Source organism: Elephas maximus, chromosome 24, assembly GCF_024166365.1.
Source record: "Elephas maximus indicus isolate mEleMax1 chromosome 24, mEleMax1 primary haplotype, whole genome shotgun sequence".
NCBI lineage: Eukaryota > Metazoa > Chordata > Mammalia > Proboscidea > Elephantidae > Elephas > Elephas maximus.
Window position 1 is genome coordinate 20,467,764 of NC_064842.1, and position 23,591 is coordinate 20,491,354.

The following is a 23,591-nucleotide window of genomic DNA, read 5'->3' on the forward strand; positions in this document are numbered from 1 at the left end:
TTCTAATCAAGAGAGATGACTTTACTTAGATATATTCCTATTGTTACATGAATAAGTGACAAATTTTTCACCATTATATGTGACATTTCAATAAGTAGGTTATTGCAAATTTAATAAATAAAGAACAATTCTGAGTAGAAAATAAAAATTACCTATAATGTTGCCACCCAGGCACAACCTATAGCATTTTATTATGCTTTCTTTGGGTCTGGAAACCCTGGTGGCGTAGTGGATAAGAGCTACAGCTGCTAACCAAAGGTCAGCAGTTTGAATCCGCAAGGCACTGCTTGGAAGCTCTATGGGCCAGCTCTCCTCTGTCCTATAGGGTCGCTATGAGTCGGAATCAGCTCGATGGCAACGGGTTTGGTTTTGGTTTTTTCTTTGGGTCTGCCCCCCCACTTTTTGTGGTAGCAGCTTTATTGAGATTTGATTCACATACCATTTAAGGTGTACAAATGAGTGGTTCTTAGTATATTTAGTATATTTAGAGAGTTGTAATAAATTTTAGAACGTTTTATCTCCCCAGAAAGTAACCCCAGACCCTTTAACAGTACCCTTTCCCCCACCCCTCTGCTTTCCCCCAACTTCCTCAGGTAGTGAACTAACTGCTTAGTAACCGTCAGTCTACTTTCCGTCTCTGTAGATCTCTCTCTTCTGGACATTTCATATAACTGCAAAAATACAATTGGTGGTCTTTTATAAGTGGCCTCTTTAACTTAGCATAAAGTTCCGTGTGTTGTTGCATGTGTCAGTACCTCATTCCTTTTTATTTCTGAATAATATTTCATTGTATGCTTTAGTAAATTACCACAAATTTAGTGGCTTAAAACAACACAAATTTATCATGTTATAATTCTGTAGGTTGGAAGTCTGATGTGGGTCTCACTGGGCTAACATTAATGTGTCAGGAAGGCTGGATTCCTGTCTGGAGGCTGTGGGGTGGGAGCTGCTTCCTTGCCCTTTCTACCTTCTAGAGACCACCCACATTCCTTGGCTCCTGGCCATCTTCAAAGCCAGCAGTGGTGGGTTGAGTCCTTCTCACGTCGTATTACTCTGGCTTTGTGTCTGTCATCACATCTTTTTCTCTGACTCTCTTTTCTGCCCCCTCTTTCACTTTTAAGGATGCTTATGATTACATTGGACCGTTTGGATGAACCAAGATAATCTCCCAAATTTAACATTAGCTTAATTAGCAACCCTAATTCCATCTGCAACCTTAATTCCTTTTTACAGTGTAAACGAACATATTCCTACAGGTTCCAGGGATGAGGCCATGGACACCTTTGGGGCCATTATTCTTCTATCACATATAGGTATTAAAAAAACCTGCTGCCGTCGAGTTGATTCCGACTCATAGCGACCCCATAGGACAGAGTGGAACTGCCCCCATAGGGTTTCCAAGGAGCGCCTGGTGGATTAGAATTGCCAACCTTTTGGTTAGCAGTCGAGCATTTATTTATCCATTCATCAACTGATGGGCACTTGGATTGTTTCAGCTCCCCCCCCTTTTTTTAAGAAAGAAGAAAATAGTTGTACAGTATGAAATAATTTTTTAATTATTTTTGGTATGACTGTAGTTATGGCTTTTTATACATGTTGTCAAATTAATATCAAAAGTGTATCACTTCTTAATACCCTTCATGAACAAGGCATGAGAATAACCATTTTATTATACTCTTAGAAGCATTATTAATTTGAGAGGCAAAGGATAATATTCAGCTTAAGTTTTAACTTGAAATTTTTTTTAATGTTTTCCTATACAGAAGTATGTTTTCTCTTTTAAAATTTTCCATTCATACCCTTTGTATAATTGTCATTAAACAAAATTATTTTTCTAGGCTGTCTTTGTGATAATCACGAATACTTTGTTACAGTTGCTGTAAATATTTTCCCAAATCTGTTTGTCATGGAATTTTATGTGCTTTTTTGTTTTGGGTTTGTTGTGTTTGGCTTGTGAGTCTGTTTTTTAGCCTAAAGAACTTTTAAATTTGTGTTGGAATCGACTTGATGGGAGTAGGTTTGGCTTTTTTGGTATGGGTACATCTGTTCTAGTGTTCTTTCTTTTTCCTCCTTTTAACTCTCCCCATGATATCTGCTTTTGCTCTTTCCTATTTCTAGATGGTTTGATAGCTATTTGGTTCTATACTATACTGTTTATTAAAAATAGTTTCGCTTTTAAATTGTTTTTCTACTCTTAAAGATAATAAAATTTGTTTTGTGTATAGTGCGAGTTGGTCAAAATGGACTTTTTTCTCTCAAGAGTGTGAACTACGTATATAGATACTACTTTAAAAATTTTTATTTTTATAAAATTAATGTGAAGTAAAAGTAATTTTCTTGGCGTACCGTTCTATGAATTTTAACACATGCCTCGATTTGTATACCAGCTACCACAGTCAGGATAAAGAACAGTTCCACCACCCCCAAAATACTCACCCTCTGGTGACCCCTGACCCCTGCCCACCACTGATCTGTTCTCCATCACTATAGTTTTGTTTCTTTGAGAAGTAATCTTTTCGTTATTCCTTTTCGTTGGTGTTAAAGTTTTATCTTGACGTAATTTCAGATCTACAAAAGAGTTAAAAGAATTACAAATAATTCCGTATACACATTCCTCACGTTAACATTTTTCCACAGTTTCCTTACTCTTTTCCTCTTTTCCCTTTCCCTCCTCTGTTGTTCCTTCTCTCTCTCCTCTTTGCCCCTCCTTCCTCTCTATCTATGGTATTTTACATGTATTTATATCAAGAGATTTTAAATATATCTAAAAATACATTTTAAAATGATATTTTAATATAAACCAAAAGCCCAGTTACTGTTGAGTCGATTCTAACTCATGGTGACCCCATGTGTACCAGAGTTAGAGCTGTACTGGAGAAGGTGTTCAAGGCTGTGACCTTTCAGAATCAGATCACTGGGCCCTTCCCAGGAGTCCTTGGGTGGGTCCAGACCACCAGCCTTCCAGTTAGTAGTTGAGTGCTTGACATCTGCCCCACCCAGAGATATCTGTATGTAAATATGTATATTTTTTCTGAACCATTTGAGAGCAAACTGCAGATGTGGTGCCCTTTTTACCTTGCATTCTTAAGTGTATGCTTCCTTAAAGAGGGACATTATTCACATAATGAAAGTACAGTTGTCAAAGTAAAGAAATCCATATTGAGACACTAATACTACCCAGATATTGCCAATAATTGCCTTTACAGCCCTCCACGTCCAAAACAAATTCCTGGGTCATGAGTTCAATTTAATTGTCATGTCTGAGTCTCCTTTAATCAGGAGGCACATGGTGTTGATTTGTCCCAGTTCCGGTGATGATAACTTTGATCACGTGGTTAAGGTGGTGTCTACCGAGTGTCTTTTCCATTATATAGTAGTTATTTTTCCCTTTGTAATTAGTAAGAATCTTGTAGTGAGATACTTTGGGACTACATAAATAGATGGTTACTTCTCAGACCTTGGCCTGCTGGCTTCAGCATCTGTTGATGGTCCTCGCCGGAATCATTTATTAATTATTAGTGGTGACGTTCTAATTCTGTCTTTCCTTTTTCATTTGTTGGTTTTTTACTATAAGGAAGAGATGTCTTTCCCCCTACCAAAAAAATATATTTTTTTTCATTGAGTTATAATCTTTTATTATCATTATTCCAGAATATTCAAATTATCCTAAATTTGGCCTGTGGAAGCCCCTTTAATTAGCTCTTAAATTCTTTTGACATTTTCCCATTTATTTTTGCAGACTTTTTTACTTACTGGTACAATGAGATATTCTAGGCTCCTCATATACTTTCCCTGACTCAGCCTTAGAACCAGCCTTTTCTCCAGGGTGCTCTGGTTTATTTCAACAGAATAGTTTTATCTTTCCTTTTTTCTTAATTGCCTTTGTTCTTCATTACTATATGATTTCTTCCTATGCTATCTTGATCTGTTCAATTTTTGCACGAGTATCATACTGCTTTAATTATTTTAGCTTTATGTCTTAGTTAATTATCTGATTATCTGATTAAATCTCTTTGCTATATATTTGAAACTGATGAGCAGTCATACTTTGTCCCTTGTTTTTTTCTTTTTTCGCCATCAAGTCGACTCCAGCTCAGGGCAACCCTGTGTGTGTCAGAGTAGAACTGTGCTCTATAGGGTTTCCAATGGCTAATTTTTCAGAAGTATATCACCAAAGGGTCGGTACGTCTTGGAAACTCTATGGAGCAGTTATACTCTGTCCTGTAGGGTCGCTATGAGTTGGAATCAACTTGACGGCAACAGGTTTGGATTTTGTTTTTTCTTCCTCTGGGTGGACTCAAACCTCCAACCTTTTGGTTAGCAGCCGAGCATGTTAACCATTTGCACCAACCAGAGACCCTTGTCCTTTGTTGTCGTTGTTGTGTGCCATCGAGTTGATTCCGACTCATAGTGACCCTTTTTTGCAGCCGAGCACGTTAACCATATGCATCACCCAGAGACCGTTGTCCTTTAGAAACCCGTAATCTCCTATTTTTTCTGACCTCTTTGAATGTCAATCACATTCTGTTTCTGGGTTCTTCTTCCTTCATTAGGGTTTTATAGGCAGAGGCCCCCAGGCTTCTGCCCTTGACGTGGAGAACCAGGCACTGCGATGGTCAGGCATTGTTCATGGGGAGTCTAAATTGGTTTCATCCCTCTAGGGGCAATTTGATAATATATATTGAAATTACAAATGTATATTACCACTTCTGGGAATGTATCCTACGTATATATTTATGCATATTCTTAACGATATATATATATGGCTATTATTATGAGTTTTGTTTGTAATAACAAAAGATTTGAAGATTGTTCACAATAACCTGAAACATCTTTTAACATATTTGTCCAGTTGTTCTACTGATATCTGCATGAGGCTGGATTTTCTTCATATATGTCAACCGAAACAACGTATCGCAACAGAGTAGAAAAAAGCCCAAACGTCCATTAATAGGTGATTGGTTGAGTAAATCATGGTACAGCAAACAGTGGGATATTATGCAGTTGAAAAAGAATTGGAAGCTATATATTTATTTGGAAAAATCACCGCAGAATAGCAAGGTGCAGAACATACTAAACATTACTTTTTTGTGTGAAAGGGGAGAAAATAAGGTTATATAATTGTATTTGCTTATATTGGCATAAAGGAACTCTGGAAGGAAAAATAGGAACCCTTGGTGGCACAGTGATTAAGCATTTGGCTGTTAACCAAAAGGTCAGGAGTTCTAATCCACCAGCTGCTTCTTGGAAATCTCTGTGGGGCAATTCTGCTCTGTTCTGTAGGGTTGCTATGAGTCAGAATTGACTTGATGGCAGTGGGTTAATACTTCAGTGGAGGAAGAAGAGTATGAACTTGGCAGGTGATTGACAGGGGTGGGGATGAGACTGTACCTTTTTAATTTGTTAGATTTTTAACATGTGAATCTATCACCTGTTTAATTAATTACATTTTAAAAACGACTTTCAGTATAAGTTAACCTGAGTTTGACACAGCATGCCTTCATACTTTTTAGTTCCAAACCATAGGCTGATGTTCTTAACACAGTATGTAAAGCTCTTTGTCTTTTCAGACTCATACTTTGCTCCTCCCCGGTTCATATTTTATATTCTAGCAACATCAAATTGCTTGTAGTTCTCACATATAGCCGTGTTTCATATTTGTGTACATTTTGTCTATATCTCCTTCATATTCATCTGGTAAGAATCAGCTGATGTGGTCTTCTCCAGGAAGTCATCCTGAACCTCTGCAGGCTGAATCAAGTGATTCTGTTATACTCTGTGTATTTGTCTATTGTTGCTCTTGTTGCATTGCATTGTAATGATTAGTGCCTTTATAGTACCTAGCCATAGAACTCAAAGATTTACTCTAGTGTGTTCTCTTTGGTATTATTGCCTGTAGGGTAGAGGTCATCCCTCAAGTAGCTTATGGTCTGTAATGGAGACAGACAAGCAGGAGTGTAACATAAGACAGAGTGTAATAAGTCAGATAATAGGCAAATGGAAAGGTTATACTTCCAGACGAAGCCTTTGACGTGGGTCTTAAAGATGGGCCAGAGTCCAGATGGAGATGTTTTAACAGGCCTGGTTAGGAGCCACAGATAATCTCGCGTGGCTTCAGTTTAGAGAAATCAGACTGAAGGTGAATTGGGGAGAAAAGGAAAAACAGGGACAGATTGTGAGAGGCCTAACATTCCAGTTTAAGAAATTTCAATATTATGTTGTAGGCAGAGTAGGAGTATTAACTGTTTTTGAACAAAGACTCATCATGTTCAGATCTGTGCTTTGGGGTAATTACTTTTATGTTTTATGTAGAATGGTTAATGAAGGGAAGAGGATGAGAGGTGTTATCTTACCTGTTAAGGTAATTTATACTGTAAACTACAAGGCAGAATGTGGGCTTAAAAAAGGAACAGCCAGCCACATTTTCAAATTTAACTTTTTTGTCCGTAGAGCCCCTTCAACGTAGAATCCTTTCCCATTCCAACAGTGAGATTCCATTCATCTTTGAAGAGACAGTTTATGTGTTACTTCCGCTAGTAATCCTCGCCTGATAAATTTCCTTCCAGTTGTAATCAATTGTATGCTGTTCTGAGTGCACTCCATTTTTATTTCTTTTGACTTTTCTCTTACTCTACCTTGTCTTAGAGTCATTCCCTTAATCAGCCCCAGGATTAATTGTTCCCTCCTGGAAATGCCTCTATTATTTTATTTAGCCCACTCATACGACACTTACCACATTGTAGTATTGTTTGATAGTTTTTCTGTTTATTTCAGTAAACAAATTTTTGGGTGCCAGACCTCAGGGAACTCATACTGTGGCAGTCCATCACTGGTAGTCCATGTGTTTGTCTATGCGGAGTGATTAGATAGTTCCTTAAGGGCAACTCTATTTTTATCCCTTACACGTAGCACACTCAGTGATACATATTAGGCACTCAACAATAAGAGAGGCATCAGCAGAACAGTATTGGTTAAAAGCTGTTAACAGGGCTTAAAGCCAGGTTTAAGTCTGGCTCTACCACTGTAGCCTAGATCCACTGTAGAGAGATTATTTAGTCTATCTAAACCATAATTTTCTCATCTATAAAATGGGGAAATAATAGTACCTATCCTCTATGGTAGTTATGGAAATTACGTAATTTATGGAAAGCACTCAACACTCTGCTTGGAACGTAAGAAATGCTGTATTTATTTAGTCTGTTATTATCATCATTATTTGGACTTGGCATAAATTTTACATATGAGGTAATAGAGGAAAATTAGAAATAATTTAGTGATTTTGTTCCTCAATGACTGAGCATAGTGATAACATTAATTAAGAAGGGAAAAGTAGGAAGAGGCACAGGGCTGCAGGGATGCTGCTGAGATATGCTTTCTTCACTGTAGCAGGAGAGAGGGGGTGGACGCAGATGCCAGTGGGTTCACAGATACGTATATAGATAAGTTTATAGATACAAATAGGATGGGTTTTTATGTGAGTGTGAGAAAGTACCAGCACCATTTAGATCTTTATCTGCATATGTATTTATTTTTTTGCTGGATTTTGAAAAATTCTGTTTCAAACATTTTAAATCTTAGGCATAGTGTGCTTTTTTGTTGGAATAAATTGGAGTGAAATCCATTCCTACTACTCTCTAGCTTTTGGGTTTAGACTTTCTCTTCTCTAAGTTAATGAATCAAGGGCTTATTTTATTAACCTTTCTAGAATTATTAAGAACCCCTAATTCTTTCACTTTCGGCAATAATTGTCTCCACATTTACTTTATAGAGTCCTCTTTGGTGGAGCCCACAGGCGGAGAGGATGCACAGGATTCATAAGATGGCGGGCGGGTGAGTGACTGAGAATTCGGGCTGGAACTTGGGAAAAACGTGGTCGTGGTTGCTCCTTAAAAATAGGAATAAAATTTGAAGAATAAATTTGGACACTACATTGTCTTGGTGAAACCTATGAAGACAATGTAAGGGTTTTGATTTTTTTTTGTTTATGTAATTTTTATTAATAACTTACATGGCATAGTTATCATGCCATCTGTACTATGATTTGATCAGAATTCACCCAGTGGCTTGGCACGCAGTTGACAGTTTGGGAAAATGTGTAGTAAACGGTATATCTCAAAGTAGATCTTGTCTTCGGTGGTAGTGGTCAAGAATATATCAGGACATTTCAGTTTAGGGCTTTTCTTTTTTGTTTTAATAAGAAAAATTTCAACTCTTGGTAATAAATACTACTTTAATTATGATAAGTGGACAAACGAGCCTCTTGGGACCACAGAGATGAAACTTCAGAGAAAAATCAGAAGAATCACAGAGATAGTCTCTAATTAGTATTAATATAAACTAATCATCAAGTGACAAACATTTTTATTGAGGAGAAAATTAATCTGTGCCCAAGATTAGCTTTACTATAGTATATAATGTATAAACTGAAAGCTGTGATTTTATACAACACAGTTTGAATTGCAGCAATGATGCAAAGAAAGCAGTGACTTATAATTGTGAAAAGATTGTGGGAAGATGAGTAGAGCCTGTAAAAGTGGAACCGTATTAAAGAGAGAAAATTATATGGGGTCAATGTCGGAATCCATACAATGGCAACGGGCAGTCGATGGCTGGTGTATATATTTCTCAATATAAAAATAAACTTAATCGATGTACTCTGGTTGACTGATGAATTTATGAATTTTCTATGAATTTAGGTAGTTATTCTTTTAGATGGGACTGATCGTAAGTAATATTATAAAGTAGCAAACATTTGTTTCTAGGACCCTTCTACTGCTTTTTTTTTTTTTGTTCCCTCAACCTTTTCATCTAGTAGTCACCGTTCATAGACTTCTCCATTTTGTCCCTATCAAAAGAGGTGGCCAGTACCTTTGGGCCTTGACAGATTATCTTATAAAAGATGAATAGACACATTAAGTATTGACAGATTATTTTACATTTAATTGGAACTCTTGAACATCCAAACAGGATTTCCTTATGGTAAAATCTCAAGCATTTGACATGCATTGGGGGAGATATTTGGAGAGAAGAGAGTGTTTTTGACTCTGCCCCTGAAGTCACAGTTCACCCAGGGACTCCGCACACAGTTGACAGTTTGGAAAAGTGTGTAGCAAACAGCATATCCCAAAGTAGATCTTGTCTTTGGTGGTACCCAGGTAGGAAGGGAATTAGCATTATCTTGCATCTGTTATATGCCAGTGTCCTGAGTATCTGTGCTAGACTCTTTATCTAAACAATGTCATCTGATCCTCATAGTGAGCTTGTGAGGCAGTCATTCCTGTTCACATCTAACAGAAGAGTAAACTGAAGGAGACACAGGGAGTTGACCTTCCTAAGGAGGCCACAGAGGAAACACATCTTGCAGCTTGCAGTCAGGACTTTCAGACTCCAGTATTTCAGTCATTTTAGTCTTTTGTTTTACCCATACTTCTTTTCTGTGCACGTAAAAGTATCTTTATTTCTCCTCAGGAGTTCCTTAACATGCCTCTGTAGAGATAGTCCCTCAACACCTGTGAAACACCGCATGAGACCAGGCTGCTTGTAGTTGATTAGTCTTGTACCTTTTGTTGTGTTTTAGAGTAGAGAAATGCCTTATTAAGCAGAGATGGCTGACAGCCACAACATTCAGTTTTACATATATTGAATTAGTTTTCTTTTCTTTTTTTAAAGCAGATTGGCTACCTTTGAAGTTTGTACTTAGCGTAAGGAAGTATTGGTGACTTAATGTGTGAACTGTAACGTTCGGGAATTACCACAGCAAGAATCAATAGATTTCTTGTTATTGACACTTTTGAACAGATGTATTCAGTATTACAAACACTTTTAAAGTGTTGATTCAACGAAGAGTTATAAAGTGTTTACCATGTGCCAGGGCTATGCTAGATTCTGCAGTGACTATACCACTGAAAACACATTGTGCTGCCCTCAGTGCAGTGATAGTTTAGAAGGGAAACAAGTATGTGATGTAACTATTAGAAGACACTATAATATTTACAGCAGTGGAAGGATGTAGAAAGAAAAATGGCAACAGTGGGAGAGGAATAGGCTACTGTGCTTGGGGGACTCAGCGGAAGATTCAGAGAAGAGGTTGTAGTTTGAACTGAAGTATAAATATTTTCTTGACTACAAGAAATTTCACAGTCTGCTTGTACATACTATATTCTGCTCCAGGTGTGGATTAACCAGTGAGCAAGGTACACGCGGCCTTACATGAAGCAGGATTCCCATGGGCTTGCTTGTGCTTACTTAACTTTAACTACCCTAGTGTACAGTTCACAGCAAAGATGTGAACCCATGTGATATTGTGCACTACAGATTAGTAAGAAAGCACAAGTAAGCCTATACCTAACTTGCTTATTGGGAATCAAGTTTTTCCGTTTTCCCTAAATCATACTAACTATCCCCTCTACCTGTGTATGTTTTAGAAGGCTTCTCTTATAGCTGCTCATTTGTTTCCCTTTGTCTTTTTGCTCCCCAGCTCTTAAATTTCACTGGCTTTTGGAAGCAAGCAAAGTATTTCTGGGTGGTAAAGGAAAGCCAAATTAATGTTGGTAGCTCTATTTCTCTGCAGTTCTTTATAACACTTGGTAGTGAATGAAGGATCACAATAGTGGTAGGAAATGGTACACAAACTGTTTTCTTCTATTAAAAATAACTGGAAAACCAAAGTGTGGCTAGCTATGTTTTTGAGCTGAAAATAAAGTTGGAGAACAGTTGTCTGGAGGGAAACGTTGTAATCTGTGCTATATATCATTTTCCAGCCCATTTTGGTTATAAGGCTTTTTGGTGAGTTATACTTACAAAGGGTTCCACTATGATTAAGCGTGCATGTACATGTCTCTGTGTTTTTATATACATGAAGGTTTTCACAGACAGATGAGCACATTGGTGAATGTTGAAGCAATTAGTTTTACTTGAAAGGTACCATGATGCTAGGGAAAAAGCCCTTTATTGGAAGTTAGGAAACATAAGCTCTGATCCTACTTTTGCCTCTAATGAATTTGATCTCTGAGTTCTAACTAGTCAATTAAATCTCTCTTAGGCTTCAGTTTCCTTGTTTATTAAATAATTGAATATGATAATGTTCACTAAGGTATTTCTCAGCTCAAAAATCCTATCACTTTATTACTTTGTCAGAGATGTTCATTCAACTTGCAGATATTGTTGAGTGCTTCCTGCAAGCCAGACCCTATGCTATGCTAGGTGCAGTCAAAAAGAGACATGAAGGATAGGCATATTGATTAACAGGATAGAATCGAGAGTCCAGAAATAAATTCCTACATCTATGGTCAATTGATTTTCGAAAAGAGTGCCAAGATCATTCAGTGGGGAAGAATAGCCTTGTCAACAAGTAGTACGGGGACAGCTGTATTTCCACATACAGAGGAATGAAGTTTGACCCCTACCTCGCACCATAAGGAGTTTTTGGGTGGCATAGATAGTATAAGCACTCAATTACTAGCGAAAGGTGGCGATCCAAATCTCATGTAGAAGCATCTCAGAAGACAGGCCTAGCGATCTGCTTCTGGAAGGTCACAGCTTTGAAAACCCTATGGAGCAGTTCTACGCTGCACAAACAGGGTCGCCATGAGTCAAAATCGACTCAGTGGCAACTGACATCAACAGCCTCATGCCATATATAAAAGTTAACTCAAAATGTATCAAAGACCTAAGTGTAAGAACTAAAAAACTATAAAAGTCTGAGAAGAACATAAATGTAAATCTTCATGTCCTTGGATTAGGCATCAGTTTATTAGATTTGACACCAAAAGCACAGGCAGTCAAAGAAAAAATAGATAAATTGTACTTCATCAGAATTCAAAACTTTTGTGTGTCAAAGGACATTATCAAGAAAGTGAAAGGGTGACTCACAGAATGGGAGAAAATATTTGCAAATCATGTATCTGGTAAGGGTCTGGCATCCAAATGTATTAAGAACTTTTACAATTCAACAATAAAAAGACAAATAATCCAATTAAAAAAAAATGAGCAAAAGGTCTGAATAAACATTTCTCCAAAGGAGATATGCAAATAGCCAATAATACATGAAAAGAAGCTCAGTATAATTAGATGCAAGGGAAATGCAAATAAAATCACAAAGAGATACCACTTCGCACCCACTAGGATGATCAGGATAAAAAGGTAATAAAAAAATAACGGTGAGGATTCGGAGAAATTGGAACCCTTATACACTGCTGGTAGGATTGTAGAATGGTACATTGGCTTTGGAAAATAGTTTGGCAGTTCCTCAGAAAGCCAAAAAATGGAAACAACCCAGTGTCCATTAGCTGTTAAATGGATAAACAAAATATGGTATATCCATAAAATGGAATATTACCTAGCGAGAAAAGAAATGAAGCACTGATAACATGTTATAATACGGATGAACCTTGAAAACATTTTGCTCAGTGAAAGAAACTAGACAGAAAAGGTCACATACAGGTAACTCCCAACTTAGAATGGGGTTCTGTTCCGATGACTCCATTGTAAGTCAGTTCTGATGTAAGTCAGATCTCTCTTTTTTTTATTTTAGTTTTCATTATTATTGCCTTTTATATCAGTATCTTTATAAATCCAATCTTTGAACATCTGAGAATCAATGTCTGAGAATGATAACATCAGCAAATTACGTACTGCAACATCATACGTAGTACCTATGACTAATGATAAAATGTACAAAAGAAAAAAAAACCTGCTGTAAGTGTAGTTCCTCGTAACTCGAATACGTGGTAAGTTGGAAACTACCACGTATTGTGTTATTCCATTTGTATAAAATGTCCAGTATAGGCAAATCCGTAGAGACAGAAAACAGATTAGTGGTTGCCAGGGTCTGGGAACAGGGGACAGTGGGGACTGAGTGCTAATGGGCACATGGATTCTTTTTGAGGTGATGAGAATATTCTGGAATTAATTAGATAGTGGTGATTTGGTCATACAACCTTGTGAATATACTTGCTTTTCTTGTTCGTTGATGTCCGTATTGGCTCCAGTTCATAGAATTCCACGTACAGCATCACGAGGTCATTGGTGTGCTTGAGTACATTGTTTCGGCCACTGTATTTTGAGTTCCAACCTAGAGGGCTTGTCTTCCAGCACTACCTTGGACAGTGTTCTGTTGTGATCCGTAGGGTTTCATTGGCTAATTTTGGAAGTAGATCTCCAAGGCTTTTCTTCCTAGTCTGTCTTAGTCTGGAAACTGCTGAAACCTGTCCACCATGGGTGACCCTGCTGACATTTGAACACCTTCCAGCATTATAGCAATATGCAAGCCACCACATATGACAGACCTACAGACGATTGGTGGGTGAATATACTAAAAACCATGACTTGTGCCCTTTAAATTGGTGATGTTTTTATGGTTTGGGAATTATATCTCAATTACTAAAAAGTTAAAAAAGAGAAATAGAGACATGGCCCTTGTCTTTTTGGTGCTAAAATGCACTTTTTATATGATAAAAAAAAAAAAAAAAAAAAAAAATTTTTTTTTTTTTTTTTTTTTGTATGATAGGGGTAGGATATTTGCCTGTGGTGCTGGGAGGAGACTCCCGGGATGAGTAATACGTAAGCAGAGACCTGAAGAATGAATGGGAGCTGGTCAGGTGAAAGGAGTAGTAGCAGTGAGAATGAGGAAACAGAGAGGAATCAGGTAGAATGAACAGCTTAAGGCTGATTTCAGCTACATTAGGGAGAGGGGGAAGATCCTGTCACTATGTAAAAATCTCAAAGACTCTAGCCTTAAATCATTTAATTATCTTTTCCACGGAGAACCAAAGCAACGTAATAATGTTTATTACGAAAATATGTATATCCGAGCTTCTTCTGGGGAAAATGAGTATTTTTCATTACTTGATTCTCCATCCTCTTACATGTTAATGTATGGCATTTCATAGTCTTAACTTCTCATGAAATCAAAGTTAAAATCTAGAATTTGTTTATGCTAGATTTTCTCTCTCCTTTATTTATATATATATTTTAAGCCAAGTTTCCAACTTTCCATTTGATAAAAATTGTGTTGTTTTCATTCCTTGTGACAGTTTTGAGGGTGATTTCATATTCTTGTAAGCATTTATTCTAGGTTTAGAAGAATTCCAAATATTTATTTCTATTTGCTGTTAGGTAATAAAACATTAAGAAAAAATTTCAATGTACAAAAGTAGAGAGAATGGCATGATTGACTCCCATGTAACCATTACAGTTTGAGAAATTTTCAGCTCATGGCCAGACTCATTTTATCTATGTATTAAGCTACTCCATTACCCCCTAGATTATTTTGAAGCAAATGTCAAACATTGTATCATTTCGTATGTAAGTATTGTTTTTCTCTAAATGACAAGAATGCTTTTCTTTTTAAACATATACTATTGAGCATATGTTTAAAAAGCTTAAAACTTGGAATTTTTTTTCTTATGAAAACAAATTATTTAAAAAAATGTCCATTAATGGAAATGAATAGTCTGTTACTCTTTAACAGTTTTTCATTTGCTTACGTATTATTCCTTCTAATAAACAAATACTGTCTGTGGGTACAAAATAATAATACCGATAGTATGAGAATGCAGTTCATGTATTAGTCATTATGTTTAGTTGTGGTTAACTACGACTTTGTTATTGTAGTGTGCCCTCGAGTCGATTCCCACTTGTAGTGACCACATATGACAGAGTAGAACTTCTCCAGAGGGTTTCCTAGGCTGCAGTTTTTATAGGAACAGACTGCCAGGTCTTTTCTCCCACAGAGTGACTGGTAGATTTGAACCACTGACCTTTTGGTTAGCAGCCAAGCATTTAACCATTGTGCCACCAGGGCTCCTTAACTAGCACTTAGACACGATAAAACTCTTCTCTGCAGCTAGTAATTATCTCTCTTTATCATATTCATTGTCCTTTACTCTGTTTGGACTTTTGGATGTGTCTATATCTAGACACAGTGATTACTATGGATTATCTACTCCTTACTGAAACACACGTCTCCCCTGGCTTCCCTGACATTTGACTTTCTTGGTTCACTCCCTGCGTTTGAAAGCTGCATTACTGACACCGTTTCTTTTGATCCCCATAAAATGTGACCATCTCCCATCCTGACTGTTTGGGGCCTCTTCTGCCCTCTCTGTAAACTCTTAGTGAGCTCTTCGCACTTGTGGCTACTTACGTATGTAATCCTAAATGTTTGTTAGACTAACTCATATATGAACCTTTCTGTAGTATTCTAGGTGACTAGTGCTTTTCCGTGGTATCCCGTAATCATCATAAATTCAGATCTTGAAAACTGAGTCTGCCTTCTTCCTGATCAGTGCTGATTCCCCTTCAGCTTTCCTTTAGTGACAGATCACTTGGCTGCTGCTTCAGATCACTGGGTAGAACCATTCATTCTCCTATGTACTTGCTATAATCCTGTAATGTTAATTTTTCCTTTGTGATATGTTGTTATTTATATTTTCATATTCTAGGCATTTTCTTCCTGTTGGAAACTTCCTATTTCTAGGTTCAGCTAAATGCTGTTTTCTGTGATTCCACAACCCTCATGCATACTCCACAGTCAAGGATATTTATTTAAATATTTTTTCTATCATTAGAATACAAGCTCTTAAAAAAAAAAAAAAAACCTATGAATTCGGGTGTTATTAATGTTTCTTTCATAGAACATGACCCATTGCTGCTGAGTCGATTCCAACTCATAGTGACCCTATAGGACAGTGTAGAACTGCCCCCATAGTTTCCAAGGAGCAGCTGGTGGATTCGAACTGCTGACCTTTTGGTTAGGAGCCACTTAACCACTTGTGTTACCAGGCCCGCATCATAGTACATGAAACAATGTATAGTTGAGCAAGTTGCACTCCTAATCTCTGTGTCTATATTTCTGCAGCCTCTACCTAAGGTCTTGCATTTCTCTTGCAGTCCATCCTGTATAATAAAGTAATATTAACCCTTTGAGAATCTAATGAAAGCAGTTGAGTCTCTATCAGAATGTCCTTTTGTATTTTCTTCACAGAACTTGTATTGCAATTTGAAATTTTTATTATTATTTTTAATTTCATTGTCAAACCTCTAGAGTATACCCTCTATGATGGTACAGGCCATGCCAATCTTATTTTTGTGTCCTTTAATATAGCCTTACACACAGTAGGACCTTAGTAAATATTTATTAAATAAAAGAGTGGGCCCTCTTGTTAGAAGTCCCTACCAGTTGCAGAGGAATGCACATATACCAAATGCAAGTAATTTCACAAGTGTTACAGACCTTAGATTTGGAATCTTTGCTCTGTTACCACCAGGTTGATCTTTTTAAAACAATACTTTCATTAATGAAAAGTCCAGTCAAACTCCTTCTGTGCCAGGCGTAAGACAGGGTTCAGGGAATACAAAGATAACTAAGAACATCATTCCTGCTTTTTATGGAATTCAGAAATCAGGAGGAAGAAATGCTTGGGTCTCCTTGAGAGGTTAAAGAAAGCTTCCTAGAGGACATATGATATCTCTAAGGTCCTTTTCAGCTTAAATATACAGTAATTCACAGTTCCCATTTTCTGTAGCAGTAGGTGAAAACCCGAAGAGCTGCAAAAAAAAAAAAAAAAAAAAAGACTGATAGCTACCAGCAGGGTGTTCTTGGCTGTTCCTGAGGCTGCCCTCTTTCTGGATAACTTGAACATTTACTTTACCTTAGAGTAATTCAGAATTTAAATCTTAACTCCTTACTAGATAGAGATTATTTTTAGATTATCCATTTTTTGTTAGCTCAGGTAGCTGAAAGAATTCAGTAGCGTTCTGTGTGTCTTTCCTGAAGCCAGTGTGTGCTTCTGTTGTTCATGCTTGGCTTGTTTGTTTAACAAAGGAATCAGAAGACATTAGCACTTAGCACTATTAGTATACTGTAAAAAAAAATCAGTTATTTATTGTGCCTATTTTTGTTTCCTTCCCGCTAGAATGAAAGCTCCAGGAAGGCAGGGAGTTTTGTCTAGTTAGTTCATTGCTCAATAAATACTGGTTGAATTTATACTCAGGATGTCGTTGCTAGGTATAAGAAAAAAAAAAGAGAGTAGTTCAAACAAAATGGTTGGGATGGAAGCTGGTTTTCATGGTAGACGCTACCCTGGGCTGCTGATTTTATATCAAACAAGAATAGTTTTCTTTCTTTCTTTTGTAAATTTTCGTGGTAAAGAGAGCATTTATATGAAAATTCTCAGTTACTTATTCTTTTTCCTGCCCGTAGTTTGTCAAGCCTTTTTAAATGAACATGTCCCTATAAGTTTCTTTTTTAAAATTAAAATCAGTTTTATAATCATTAAATTTATTACCTCGAGTCATATGATATTAACTTCTTACAACTTTCTAGATTTTTAAGAGAATGAAAATTGTAGGTACTTTTCTGTGGCCTAAATGCAGCTGTGAAATGACGTATATCAGTAAAAATTCATTACTGTATCAATACGTGGTTTCAGAGTTTAGATTGGCTTTATTTTTTATGATTAACAGGCAACTCTGCACCAAAAGTAAATACATGTGTCAGTGACTTTACATTATTCAAAGTTCTAGAATTAGACATCTGTCTAATGAATGCTGTTCTAAGTGTTGCTAAATGATTAATAGTAATTAAAAGGTTAAATATAAGCTGAAGAAAGCTTTGAATTTTGAAGTGTTTGCAACAGCTAGTAATCTGACTGATGCAGACGTTTTTGTCAAAGTTGAAAAAGTTAGAGCTAATTAATTTCTTGGGAGACATATGATGAAATTGTAGGTGTGATAACATATTTGAGTAACATATGGTAGTTATGGGGCACCTTTCTAATGACTGAGCAGTCAGTTAAATATAGGCTTTTTTGGTTTCTTTTCTTTCATTACCATTCTTTGTTACCGTGTATTTTTAAGCTAAATTCTAGAGGTCAGTATTTGGGATTTAATGATTTATATTTAAAATGTTAATATGAACATATAATTCAATTCTAAATTGGCATACTTTTTAGTGAAAGATTTCTTAAAAATACAGCCAGTTAATATTTTTCCTTAGCATATGCATTACAGTATACATTTTAAAAAATCAAATGTATGGGGAATTTTCTTAATATTTGACATTGTTTCAGTCAGATTATCCTTGAACAAGGACCAAAAACAAAATGTGCTTGTCTCTTGATATGTAGCAGATATAGTTACATGTTTTTTAAATTTACTTTTTTTTCATCTCAGAAACACCGTTTGCATTTTGACTGATTTCCTGATAGGCCTTTTTCCTTCATAGAGTTACAATTTCTTGGAATATTGCTTAATCATGACAGTAGATTAAAAAGGGATTGAAATTATTCTTAGACCAGTCTGTTATTAAAATACTTTATCTAAATATTGGTAGAGGAAATTTTGAGTCGTAATTCAAAATTAAGTCAAAATTGAAAATTTATAGTGGTGATTTATTGTTTATGTTTTCATTTTGTAAAGGTTGCTTTTTCCCCCAAATTTATATGATTTTTATCTGGTATGTAAGTCTAAAATTTTCTATCTGTCATTCAAAAGTATCTGCAGTGAAGTAAGAGTTCAGGCTCTGAGTGTTTGCTGTTACGCCGCAGAGCCAGCCCCTGGAGTATGTTCAAGTTAATTTCTCTGATTCCCAGTACTCTGCTGATTAGATGGATGACGTAAAGAAGGAAATTTTACAAGTCTTCTGAAATTAAATGAAACCAAAAAAGTAGTGTTTGTGCCTCAAAATGAATTAAACTGAAATGGAATACGATTTTAAACCTTAAAGGAAAAATGGTATGTAACTTCTAGAATTATTAAGCAGATAACTATAACATTCCCTTGGCTTCTACTCTATGATTCTACTCAGAATATTACTCTTTGCTTGCTTAAAAAAATTCATGTACAGTTATGAGGTTCTAACAAGTCTAGAAAACACCTAAACTGGTTTACTAAACTTTTTGGATATTGTCATCATTGTTTTCATTTATAGTATTCTACAAAGAATTTTGGTATGAACATCTTTTCTGTGAGTCCTTCATATTCTAAATGTTGTTAAAAAAAAAAAGTCCCTATTAATTTATTTTAGCCAGTGGATAAATACAAATATTCATGAGGGGTTACTGGAATATTTTGTCCCAGTCGAACTTTGAGCTTAGCCTTAAGTTAAATAAAAAGGGGAACATTTTAAGTGATTATATAGTAAAACACTAGCTTCTTACTCACATTATGACCTTCGTAAAATGTGAATTATTACCTACTTATTTATGAACTCTCAGCTTTAAAAATAGCACTATTCCCTGAAAAACAGTGTACCAGTTTGAAAAATTACCTGAAGTATTTGTCTTAGGGCTATAAACTTCAAATAATTTAATCGATGAGATTGTTAGAATGAACAAGACTCTACAGAAACTAAACCCTATTGGATAGGCTATTTATTCACTTTAAAAAACTTAGTTTCAGTAGAGTAAAATGACAATTTAGAGTTTGACTGATTGGTTTTAGTTTATTAGTTATCAGCAATAATAACATAAACTAAATTGGGTCATTTTTCTTTATTAAGTAATAAGCCATTTAATTCTGTATAGCCAGTAGGCAATATTGAATGAAGAATAGAAAGATGATAAATTTTCATTGAATCGGGACATTTGACATTTGATTCGAGTTTATAGATGAGTAATAATACTTAAAAATAGCATTTTTTTTTTGCTTTCATAAGTTAAAATATTTTCTATTCCGATTAGTCTTTCTTTATGTTATAAAGTAGGTAAATGACAGATTATCACACCTGTAAAAGTCAGCATTAAAATTCACTGTAAAAGCTTGGCCCCAATCCTGAAAGCTATGATTTGTTCTAGAAATGTTTCTGGAACAGTAAGTAAATGATTTTGGAGGATTAGAAAATTGACATTTTAAATAGAGTATCAACAGTCTTTACCTTGCCGTGCAGGATTTGTGTTGCCAGATGTGCTAAGGTCAGTGTTACAACAAATCATGTATTTATTTTCTGAAATTACCTAGTAAGTCTTGAAGGAATTTAGGATTGAAAAGAAGGATTTGAGAAGAAGTATGTTAATATCTTATTAATAGTGTGGAAAACAGTCCGTTTTGTGGAGCACGATGCACTCTGTCACGTAGCAACATTTTTTTGGATGCTTTCATGGCCATCTGCAGAGGGTGGATCATTGGTTATACATCAATCAGATAAAAAAGATAACCTTGACATTTTCTTTCTTTCCCTAAATAACTTAGTGTTGAAAAATGTTGCGTTAGCTTGATCAAATCATTACAAAGAAGTTTTCAAAGGAGGGCAGTTAAAAAGCATATTATATAGAATACATTTGTTGTCTCTGATTTCATTTTAGTATTTTTTGTTGAGATAAAAAATTTTAAGACCAGTTGATCAGCAGTCTAGGTGGAGAATAAATGGTTATTTTTTGCCACTTGGAATGAAAGATTAATTTTAATAAGCATGTTTTATACTTATCTATTTAACATACTTAAACCACTAAATATATGCCACAATTTTCTTCGAAACTCAGAATTACTATAAAGATATTAAATTTATTCTTTAGAAATTTGGGGACACTACAGATGCTTTACTTAAATACAATTGCTCGGTGTTCTGACAAAAATCTGCTCTTTTGACTTTTGGAAATTATTTGATAATTTCCGATGAGATACTAGATTTGGATTAGTATCAATAGTTGAGTCAGAAAAAGAGATTTCAGGATAAAGGAATCTAAGCTCTGTGCATTTTTGCTTCAACTGCAAAATATGTACAGATTATAGTTCTTAAAACGCATACATACTGTATGCCTTAAAATACATTCATAAAATTTTTCTTAAAAATATTTACCATCTTCAAGTTGACGGATATCTCCTCCCAGCCAACATTTATTAAATCCTTACTATTTGTCAGACATAGTGCTATGTGCTTTGCATGTAGTATGTCATTTAGTGCATTTAAATGGTTAAGAATGGAGCAGACAAAGACCCTTAAATCACTAATCATGGTTGTGGAGATGGTGTGTCATATCTGAGCCCAGACATCCAGGTAACTGGGAGTACCCTTCATGGGTGCATGTTGATGCTGTTGCAGACTGCTAACTGACCAGGGACTTGGCAAGTCTCTCTCAGTTATTACTTCATGCTTGTCTGAGTTTTCAGGAGCCAGGAAGGATGTCCCAGCAACTCCTAGGCATTAAACGTAATTGCAGGAATTCAGTAAATACTTGGAGAGGTCAAGGTTATAAAGATGTGCTGAGCTTTGTATTTGAAAATTATTTGTAGAAATGTGAAACCTTGAATAATGTTATTTTCCCCTTGAAGGGATTTTGTTTTGTGTCTGCTAGATATCCTGGACACATTAGCAGTCCAGGAGGCCAGTGATCCAAGTTCAAGGCCTGAGGCTTCCCGGTCCAGTCAGATGACGTGAAGTCAGGCTACAGATCCCTGCCAGATCTAGTTTATTTTTTGTTTCCCCATTATTATTAGAGAATAGCCACTTGTGATTCTGCCTTAAAGTGGGAGTTGGTTTATCGGAGTCTTCATTTTATCTGGAGTCCCTGGGTGGTAAAAATGGTTAGTGTGCTCGGCTGCTAACCAAAATGTTGGAGGCTTGAGTCCACCCGGAGGTGCCTTGGAAGAAAGTCCTGGTGATCTGCGTCTGAAAAGTCAGCCACTGAGAACCCTGTGAAGGACAGTTCTGCTCTGACACACATGGCGTCACCATGAGTTGGAATTGATTTGATGTTGACAGGTGGTTTTTTTGTTGTTTTCTTTTTGTTCAGCATTTTAAGTTGCTCTCAGTAGAGTATGCATCTGAATTACCTGATCTGACATTTATGGAAGTGGAACCTCCCTTTCTTTTTCCCTTTTAATTTTAATTTCTCCTGCCTTCTTCTTTTCATATTAGCACTGTCTTTCCTTCTTCTCCTTTTGCTCTATTTTTTGAAACATTTTATTTACTTGTTACAGGATTGAATGACTGTCCTCATTTTTACACTTCTCAGGCTGGTACTGAGATGTGGCCTTCAGATTGCATTAGTAATATGAGAAATAAAGTCACTGACTTAAAAGAAAATGAGATCTGGAAGTCAGAACAATACCCTGAACTTGTTATGTTTTTTCCTTTTTTAAAAAAAAATTCACAGAACTGAATACTCAGCCTCCATATTATTTTGAAAAAGTAGAGTATGTACAAAACGTAACTTCTTAATGTAGTTTTCACTTAAGTTTTTATTGTGTTTATAAAATGAGACTGTGTATCATGGAGAAATTAAATTTGATTAATGTTGCTAGCTTCTTTTCTTTTCAGATCTGTCCTTGTGCCGCTTTATTCTGTTTTCAAGGCAACAGCCCCAGTGTCCTGTTAAAACTGAAGTCAGTTGATGTGGTTCCCATCTCACTCAGAGTAAAAGCCAGAGTCATTTCTGGGATGTACAAGGCTCTCCATGCCCTGGCTCCTCATTCTCTCTCTGACGTTATTTTCCTACTAGTCCCTCCCTTTTGCTTCGTGTGCTAACCATTCCAGTGCCTTTGTGTTCCTAGAACGTGTCAGCTACGTTTCCATCTCAAAACCTTGCTATTCTCTATGCCCAGAAAGTTCTAGCATTATCTCGTCTTTAGAATTTTCCTTAGAAGTTACCTTCTCAGCGAGGCCTTTCTTGATTACCTTGTCTAAAACTTCAGCCCTCCTACCAACACGGTATATTCCCTGTTTTATGTTCTTCTGCTTAGCATTTATCAAAATCTAACATACTATACACTTACTTTAGGAGACCCTGGTGGCATAGTGGTTATGAGTTTAGCTACTAACTGAAAGATGGGCAGTTCGAATCAACCAGGTGCTCCTTGGAAACCCTGTGGAGGAGTTCTGCTCTGTCCTTTAGGGTTGCTATGAGTTGAAATTGACTCGACAGCAGCAGATTTTTTTTTTTTTTAATACTCTTATTTGTCTCATTGTCTTTCACTCCCATTAAAGTATCAACTCCACGAAAGCAGTGATTTTGTTTACTTTTTCCTACAGTATTCCCAGTGCCTGTCAAAGAGCAAGGCACTCAATAATTATTTGTTGAATGAATAACAAAAGGGATGAATGAAATTTGTTACTAGAACCTATTAAGAGCATTAGTTGTTGTCAGTTTTATATATAAATATGTATCTAAATATCAAAATACAAATAGAGAACACAGGTGTGAGAAGTATCACTTTTTATTTATAATTATTTATAGTTATTAATTAGAAATAATTTAGTATTTACAGAAAAGTTATAGGAATAACACAGACTTCCTTACTGATCCATTTGAGAGTAAGATGCTCCATTACCCTTAAATACTTTAGTGCATTTTTCCTAAAAACAAGGACACTGTACTGGTATTGGCCATTTTGAATGAGGCAATCATATGGGAATGACAAATTGAAGAAACATGGCATCACATTCATCATCAAAAAGAACGTTTCAAGATCTGTCCTGAAATACAATGCTGTCAGTGATAGGATACTATCCATAGGCCTACAAATAAGACAAGTTAATACAACTAATACCCAAATGTACCAGCCAACCACTCATGCCGGTGGTGAAGAAATTGAAGATTTTTACCAACTTCCGCGGTCTGAAATTGATCAAATGTGCAATCAAGATACAGGTT

General features: G+C 36.1%; 1 protein-coding gene across 5 annotated transcripts in view; it reads left to right on the top strand.

Moving 5' to 3' along the window:
* Positions 1 to 23,591, top strand: part of AKT3 (AKT serine/threonine kinase 3) — a 325,618-nt gene that overhangs the window by 66,659 nt on the left and 235,368 nt on the right. Inside the window, exon 2 of one of the 5 annotated variants that reach the window (XM_049868137.1) lies at positions 7,769 to 7,830. The exons of the other annotated variants lie outside the window; for them this stretch is intronic. The gene's annotated coding sequence lies outside the window, so the exon portion shown is untranslated. The remainder of the gene's footprint in view (positions 1 to 7,768; positions 7,831 to 23,591) is intronic. 5 annotated transcript variants of the gene reach the window in all.